We start from the raw sequence: 7,281 nt of genomic DNA, 5'->3' as shown, positions 1-7,281 counted from the left end.
TAAGCCACCCCAATGAAACGTTTATCCTTTGTAAGAGTTGTCATGATCGTGGTGTCTCTTCAAAGCAATAGAAACCCTAAGATGGAAGTTAATATCAAGGACTGGGGTACTGTTGTGATAGACCTGATTATGTTTTTTGTTTGAAGGATTATGGATCTGGGGACTATGGATTAGAAAAGTAGTTGAACTTTTTAAGCTCTGTTTAATGGGCCATATCATAGAAGCATGGAAGACATTGGCATTTGAGTATGATTTGATGAACTGTGGGGGTTTCAGAGGTTTCAGAGGAACAGAATTTTAGTGTGTTACCTAGAAACCTTTCTTGTGATATTTTGGTGAAGAATGAAGCTGGTTTTTTCCCTTGTCTGAAAAGTTTGCCTGAGGCTAAAGTGAAGAGTTTTGGATTCATTCCCATGACAGTGGAAATCTCAAAACAGCCTATGAAGCCAGGATTGCCTTGGACACCCCAAGATAGTAGAGATGCCAGAGTCATTGAATACCTGCTGAGGAGAGCTGCTGACACACAAGGTGTAAACAAGTCCAAGAGAAAAAGAGTATGTTGCAGTCAACAAAACTGAAAGGAGTTGGGAATCTGAAGAGCATTTTGACATCAGACATTGAAATGCAGGTTTGGAGTTTGCCCAGCTGGTTTTCAGTCTTGCTTTGGTTCAGTATGCCCTTGCTGTGCTCTTTTCCCTACATTTTGAATGGTAATATATATCTTGTGCCATTATATATTGAAAGATGCCATCTTTTTATTTTTATTTTACAAAGGATTACAGTTAAGAGATAGGCATGAATAGAAATATGGAAATATGCATGAATCCCAGAAGAGACTCTGAACTTTAGATTTTTAAATAAGTTTGAGATTGTTATAGACCATGGGGACTTTTTGCATTATGATATGGCTACAAATATTTGGGGGCCAGGGAGTGGTTTGAAAGAAAATGTCACTAACGGGAGTGTCACTATTTGGAGCTATGACCTTTTTGAAGGAAATGTGTCACTGTGGAGGTGGGCTTTGAGGTCTCATATATGCTCAAGTCATGCCCAATGAAACAGTCCACTTCCTGTTGCCTTCTGATCAAGATGTAGCCAGCATCATGTCTGCCTGAACACCGCCATGTCCTGCCATGATGATAATGGACTAAACCTCTGAAAATGTAAGCCACACCAATTAAATGTTTTTCCCTTGTAAGAGTTGCTATTAGCCAGGTGGTAGTGGCACATGCCTTTAGTCCCAGCACTAAGAAGGCAGAGGCAGGTGGATCTCTGAGTTAAAGGCCAGCCTGGGCTACAGAGTGAGTTCCAGGACAACTAAGACTACACAGAGAAACCTTGTCATGGGAGAGAGAGAGAGAGAGAGAGAGAGAGAGAGAGAGAGGCATTGCCATGGTCATGGTGTCTCTTCACAACAAAAGAAACCCTAACTAAGACAACTTCTCCAACTTGTTGGGGCCCACTTCTGCTACCCAGTGTTCTCTAACATAAAGATCCTAGAAATAACATCCTTCTAGAAATAGAATGCTACCTTTAATTCCAAGTAACTAAAAACAAAATTAAATTTCTAGCATGATATCATGCAGGGCATGAGTTATATCATATCTCAAAGTCTTAGTTTCTTTACAAATTTTATTCAGTTTAAAGACACAAGAGATTCTGAGACCAAACACCAGAAAACTTTTTTAAAAACTAATCAAAATATCAATAAACTGTGAGACATTAAACAACTTAGTCTATGTGTAATAGAGTCTCTGAAGAGAAAGAAGAAAAACGAGGGTGTGGTAGTTTCAATAGATATGGCCCCCACAGACTCGTGTTTAAATATTTGGTATCCAGGGAATAACACTCTTAGGAGGTGGTGTGGCCTTGTTGGAGCAAATATGTCACTGTGGAGGCAGAATTTGAGGTCGTATACATGCTCAAGCTATGCCCACTACACAGACTCCTTCTGCTGCTTGTAGATCCAGGTATACAGCTCTCAGATCCTTTTCCTGCACCATGTCCCACCATGAAGATAATGAACTGAACCTCTGGACCATAAGCCACCCGCAACTAAATTTTTACCTTTATAATACTTGCTGTGGTCATGGTGTCTCTTCACAGCAATAGAAACCCAAACTAAGACAGAGGGCAAGGGGAAGACACAGTTCAAGAAATCCTCAATAAAACTTTTCCAAATTTAATGAAAACTTTAACTCATAGACACAAAGGCTTTAACACAATAAAACTAAAGAAACATAAAGAATATAGTTCCCAAGTGCATTACAGTCAAATTGTTCAAAATCAATTACAAACAGTACAATCTTGCAGGCAGAGTTTAAAATGACATACTTTTTAACAAAAGAACAAAGAGAATAATTACAGCATATTTCTCCTCAGAAACAATATGAAAGAAGGTGAGGTGATCTTTTAATTGTTTGAGACCTGTAACCAGCTTAGTCTTGAATTCACTGCATAGGAGGTGATGACCCTGAACTTCTGATCCTCCTGCCTCTTCCTCTCAAGTGCTGATACTATAGGCAAGCATAACACATCTCCAAGCAAAGAACATTGCCAGGAACAAATAAAGCATTTCATAATGAGGAATAAGCCTATTCTGAGGTTAGAACAATTCCAAATGTTTCTGTCCTAGGTAGCAGAATGTCAAATACAGGAAGGAAAAAAACTATAAATCAAGAAAGATATTATAATAATCCCTTTTACTACAGGTCCAGAAGAGGAACATCAAGCCACCTGGCCACGTTGATATTCAGGAGACTTCACAAGGCAGGACATAATCACTACTATGTAGGCGGAGGCTGCTTGTTCATTCCCGGCCGCCCAGATCTGAAATAATTACACAGAAGTTTTATTAATTAAAACACTGGTTGGCCAATCACTTAGGCACATTGTTTGCTAGCTCTTATATCTTAAATTAACCTGTGCATCACCACAGGTCGTGGCTACTGGCAAAGTTCCAGAGGGCTTCCACAGGCGTCTTTCTCCTTTGGCAGCTACATAGCATCTCTCTGATTCTGCCTTCTTTTCTCCTCTATCTTCTTGGAATTCCTGCCTTGCTCTATTCTGCTAAGCCACTGGCTGAAACAGCTTCATTCATTAACCAATAAAAACAACACATATACAGAAGGACTTACCACACCACTATTGGTCCAGAAGAGGTAAGGTTGTCAGTCCATCTGGCCATACCAATGCTCAGGAGACTTCACCTGGCAGGAGGCACATACTTTTTGTGTGCACATTCAATATTACAAAAATTTTGGTCAATAAAACAAGTATCAAACCATCTCAAAATGAACTTTTTTAAATTGATCAAACAACACTCGTGATGGCTTTATATCTTGAGATTTGATAGTGGTTTGATATCAAATAATGGTTTACCATTTTAAAAGATCAGTCAATTTATTTCATAATATTAATAAACTATAAACAGAAACTAGTTATCTCAACAGATTCTGGAAAGATATTTGACAAAAATTTAACATCTATCTCTTATTCTTTTTTATTTAAAGAATTCCCAGGACTGAAGAGATGGCTTAGTCGTTAAGAGCACATACTTTGCAAAGGACTAGAGTTCTGCCAGCACTCATGACATCAAGGGTCTCACAAACACATGGAATCCAGCTCCAGAGAATCTGATGCCTTCTTCTGGCCTCTGTAGGCATCACATGCATGTGCACAACCCACACACATACATACACATAGTTTTTAAGTAAAAATAAATTTTCAAAATAAAAATAATTACCCAGGAGGAAAGTGAACAATCCCAAACTTACAAGAGATCTACAGAGAAACACCCTAGAGCTAACATACTTAATGATTAAAACTGAAAATCTGAGCATAGTGGTGTTCCCTTGTTAGCCGAGCAGTTGGAGCCTAAGGCAGAAAAGTTGTGAGTTCAGGGACAGTGAAAAATCCATAGCCAGATCCTGTCTCAGATGATGATGATGGTGATGATTATGAAGAAGAAGAAGAAGAAGAAGAAGAAGAAGAGGGGGGGGAAGGAGAAGGAGAAGGAGAAAGAAGAAGGAAGAAGAAGGAAGAAGAAGAAGAAGAAGAAGAAGAAGAAGAAGAAGAAGAAGAAGCAGCAGCAGCAGCAGCAGCAGCAGCAGCAGCAGCAGCAGCAGCAGCAGCAGCAGCAGCAGCAGCAGCAGCAGCAGCAGCAGCAGCAGCAGCAGCAGCAAGCTGGCCAGGGGGTACATGTCTTTAATCCCAGCATTCAGGAGCTAGAGGCAGGCAGATTTCTATTCTGTCAAGGACATCCTGATCCACATAGAGAGTTACAGACCAGTCATGGCTACTTAGTGAGACCCTGTCTCAAAGAAAACAAAACAAAACAACCATCATCATCTAAAACTCTTTCCCCCATAAAATCAGGAATAAGACAGGTGCTCTTTGGTTCTCAGTATTCTAGGCAGTGATGGTTTGAGTGAGATGGTCCCATAGCTCATAGGTTTAAATACCTGGTACCAGCTGGTGACTATTTGGGAAGGATTAGTAGGTGTGGCCTTGTTGGAGGAGGTTTGGGGCCAGTTTGGGGGGTTTCAAAAGGCTCATGTAATTTCCACTGAGTTCTCTCTCTCTCTCTCTCTCTCTCTCTCTCTCTCTCTCTCTCTCTTTCTCTCGATATGTGAGTTCTCAGCTATTCCTTTGCTCTATGATGGGCTCTATCTGAAATCACAAGCCAAATTAAGCATTTTCTAAGTTGCTTTGGTGATGGTGAACTATCACAGCAATAGAAAAGTAACTAAGACCGGACAGTAGTTTGAAAAAGTATATCAAAGTTGGAAAAGACTATAGTGACCAAGACAGTGAATGCTGTCATCAAAAGAAACGAATATATAAATGAAACAGAATAGAGAGATTAAAAGAAGACCTAATGACTGAAGAGGGAAAATAAAAAGATAAACACTGTTGCAGAATATTTGTTTAACTATATAAAAATGTGTTGCATTTGTTTAATTATGTAAAAATGTGTTGTTGTTTTATCTTGCCTGCCTAAGGCACTTGATTGGTCTAAAAAGCTGAATGGTCAATAGTGAAGAAGGAGGTATAGGCAGGAAGCGTAAGTAGGAGTAGGGATTTAGGCTGGGGATGTGGGAGGGAGATGACAAGAAGACACTGGGGCCAGACAGACAGACACAGAGGAAGCAGGAAAGCAGGACATACAGAGTGAAAGAAGTCCCAAAGGCAAAACACAGATGAATAGAAATAGGTTAAATTAAGTTTAAACAGCCAGTGGGACAAGCCTAAGCTAAGGTGGAGCATTCATAGTTAATAATAAGTCTCCATGTCTTTATCTGGGAGCTGGTTGGTGGTCCAAAGAAAATTCCAACTACAAAACATAGATGGGAAAATAATAGTAAACAAAAATATATCTAAAAAATCCTGGATAAAGTTTACATAGATACATAGAATTTTCAAAACTCAACTGTTTGGTCAATAATGAGGGAGAACCTACTTTTAAAAAACTGATCAAAATATTTGCACATCCCAAAGAGCCATAAAGACAACAGGAAATAAACACATGAAAAGGGTATGTATGAAAATGCCTATGGAATCCCACTGTTTTCATAAGCTAATTAAAAACAGTTTTTTAAAAAAAAGGAGTTTAGTGTGAGTGTGGTGATGCACGCCTTTAATCCCAGCACTTGGAGGCAGAGGCGAATCTCTGTGAGCTCAAGGCCAACCTGGTGTACAAAGTGGGTTGCAGACAACTGGAGGTGCACAGAGAAACTCTGACTCAAAAAACCAAAACAAACAAACAAAACAAAACAGAGTTAGAACATCCCTGCATGGATGAATAATGCTTCTCCCAGAATACTGGTTATCAAATGAAAATCTCAGTGCCAAGTGTGGGATGCCTCTAAGAATATTTATCATGGAGGCTCGAGAGATCCCCTGAGACAACACAAGCTACTGACACTGCCTTTTGTTGTCTTCCATAGTAGATGGATGATTCTGTTGCTGAAGATCTTACATTCTTTGGTTGGAGAACATATATGAAACTAGCTGGAACTTACCTGGAAACTTCCTATCTGGTGGTTAGCTTTATAGAGCCAGAAGGTGCCATGAAAGCCGCCAAGTGAGAAAAGTCATCAATGGACTTACCCATGGTGGACCCTACAAGCTGTATGACCAACCTGCTCAGCAACATGTGTCTACTGGTATAATAGTGGTATGGCTGTTACGGGATAACTGTTTTCTGCTTGGATTGTGGCTTATTCCACAGGAAGTAATTCATGTCTGGTCATATAAATTTAATCAAAATCCCATGAGTGTAAAGGTAATTGACCCTAGAGGGAAACTTACTATTGTTGTTTTGCTAAATGGCTGTATTGTCAAACTGCCTTCTAACCATTTGTTTATAGCCACAGATTAGTGCTGCTATCAATTTTGGTTAGAAAGCTTCTTTTGCAGTGGGCAGCAGTCAATGCCTCAGAGACTCACAAATAGTAAAAGTGCATTGAATAAATGACTGCTGAGCACTAGTTCTAAATGGGACATTTATATCAACTCACCCAGCTGCCCCACCCCACAAGGCATAGGGGAAAGGGGCACAAAGAACGTAATAGTCAAAATATAGGGAAGAATACTAAAAAAGCTATCTTCTGGACATGACAGGGCCATGCCACTCACGAACTCACAGCAGCTATGGTTAATCACACAAGATCAAGTCAGTCGGGGAGGGGGAGGGAAATGGGAGGAGGGGGAGGTGAAAAATTTTTAATAATAATAATAAAAAAAACCTGGAAAAAAAGATCAAGTCAGTCAATACTGTAGCATGGAAAGGAGACGATTCATGAGGTCCCAGCCCTAGCTAAGGGATTATTGGTAATTGACAGCTATTATAGGAGAGGAAGTAATTTTTATTCTGGAGTGTGGCTGCTGGTAGGTTATCCACGCGTGGGTGAGTGGCCCAACACTCATTCATATGTAGTCAGTACTAACTGGATGTGCCCTACACCCAGAAAAAGAGTAGAAAAAGAAGAGGAAAAGAAAGTGGGAGGGGAAATTATTTAGTGGGGTGCTCCACAGGGGGTAAGAGGAGGATTCTGGCTGGATATGTTCAATAAACATTTATGCATATATAGAACTGTCAAATAACAAATTTAAAATATCTTTAAAGAATCTGCAGAGACTAAACTGCCCCCAAAGATCTCTCCTCACATTAATAATAGTCAAAAGAGAAAATTTCATTCAGACTTACACAAATGGCTATGAAAGACCTGATTGGCCCCACCCAGCAGGAGAGCCATGGGAAGACTCACCAAGGGGAGA

The 7,281-nt window shown here is 39.9% G+C and overlaps 1 long non-coding RNA gene across 1 annotated transcript; it reads right to left on the bottom strand.

The window, feature by feature from the left end:
• Positions 1 to 2,150: 2,150 nt before the first annotated feature.
• Positions 2,151 to 6,552, bottom strand: LOC148121278 (uncharacterized). The gene is made up of 2 exons (XR_015738310.1): positions 3,138 to 6,552; positions 2,151 to 2,829 (listed from the first exon to the last, which is right to left on the bottom strand). It is a non-coding gene; the product is annotated as an uncharacterized LOC148121278 (long non-coding RNA).
• Positions 6,553 to 7,281: the final 729 nt, after the last annotated feature.

Source organism: Myodes glareolus, chromosome 7, assembly GCF_982192425.1.
Source record: "Myodes glareolus chromosome 7, mMyoGla1.1, whole genome shotgun sequence".
Classification (NCBI taxonomy): Eukaryota; Metazoa; Chordata; class Mammalia; order Rodentia; family Cricetidae; genus Myodes; species Myodes glareolus.
The sequence above is the reverse complement of the archived record's forward strand: the minus strand, read 5'-3'. Positions and strand labels throughout refer to the sequence as shown.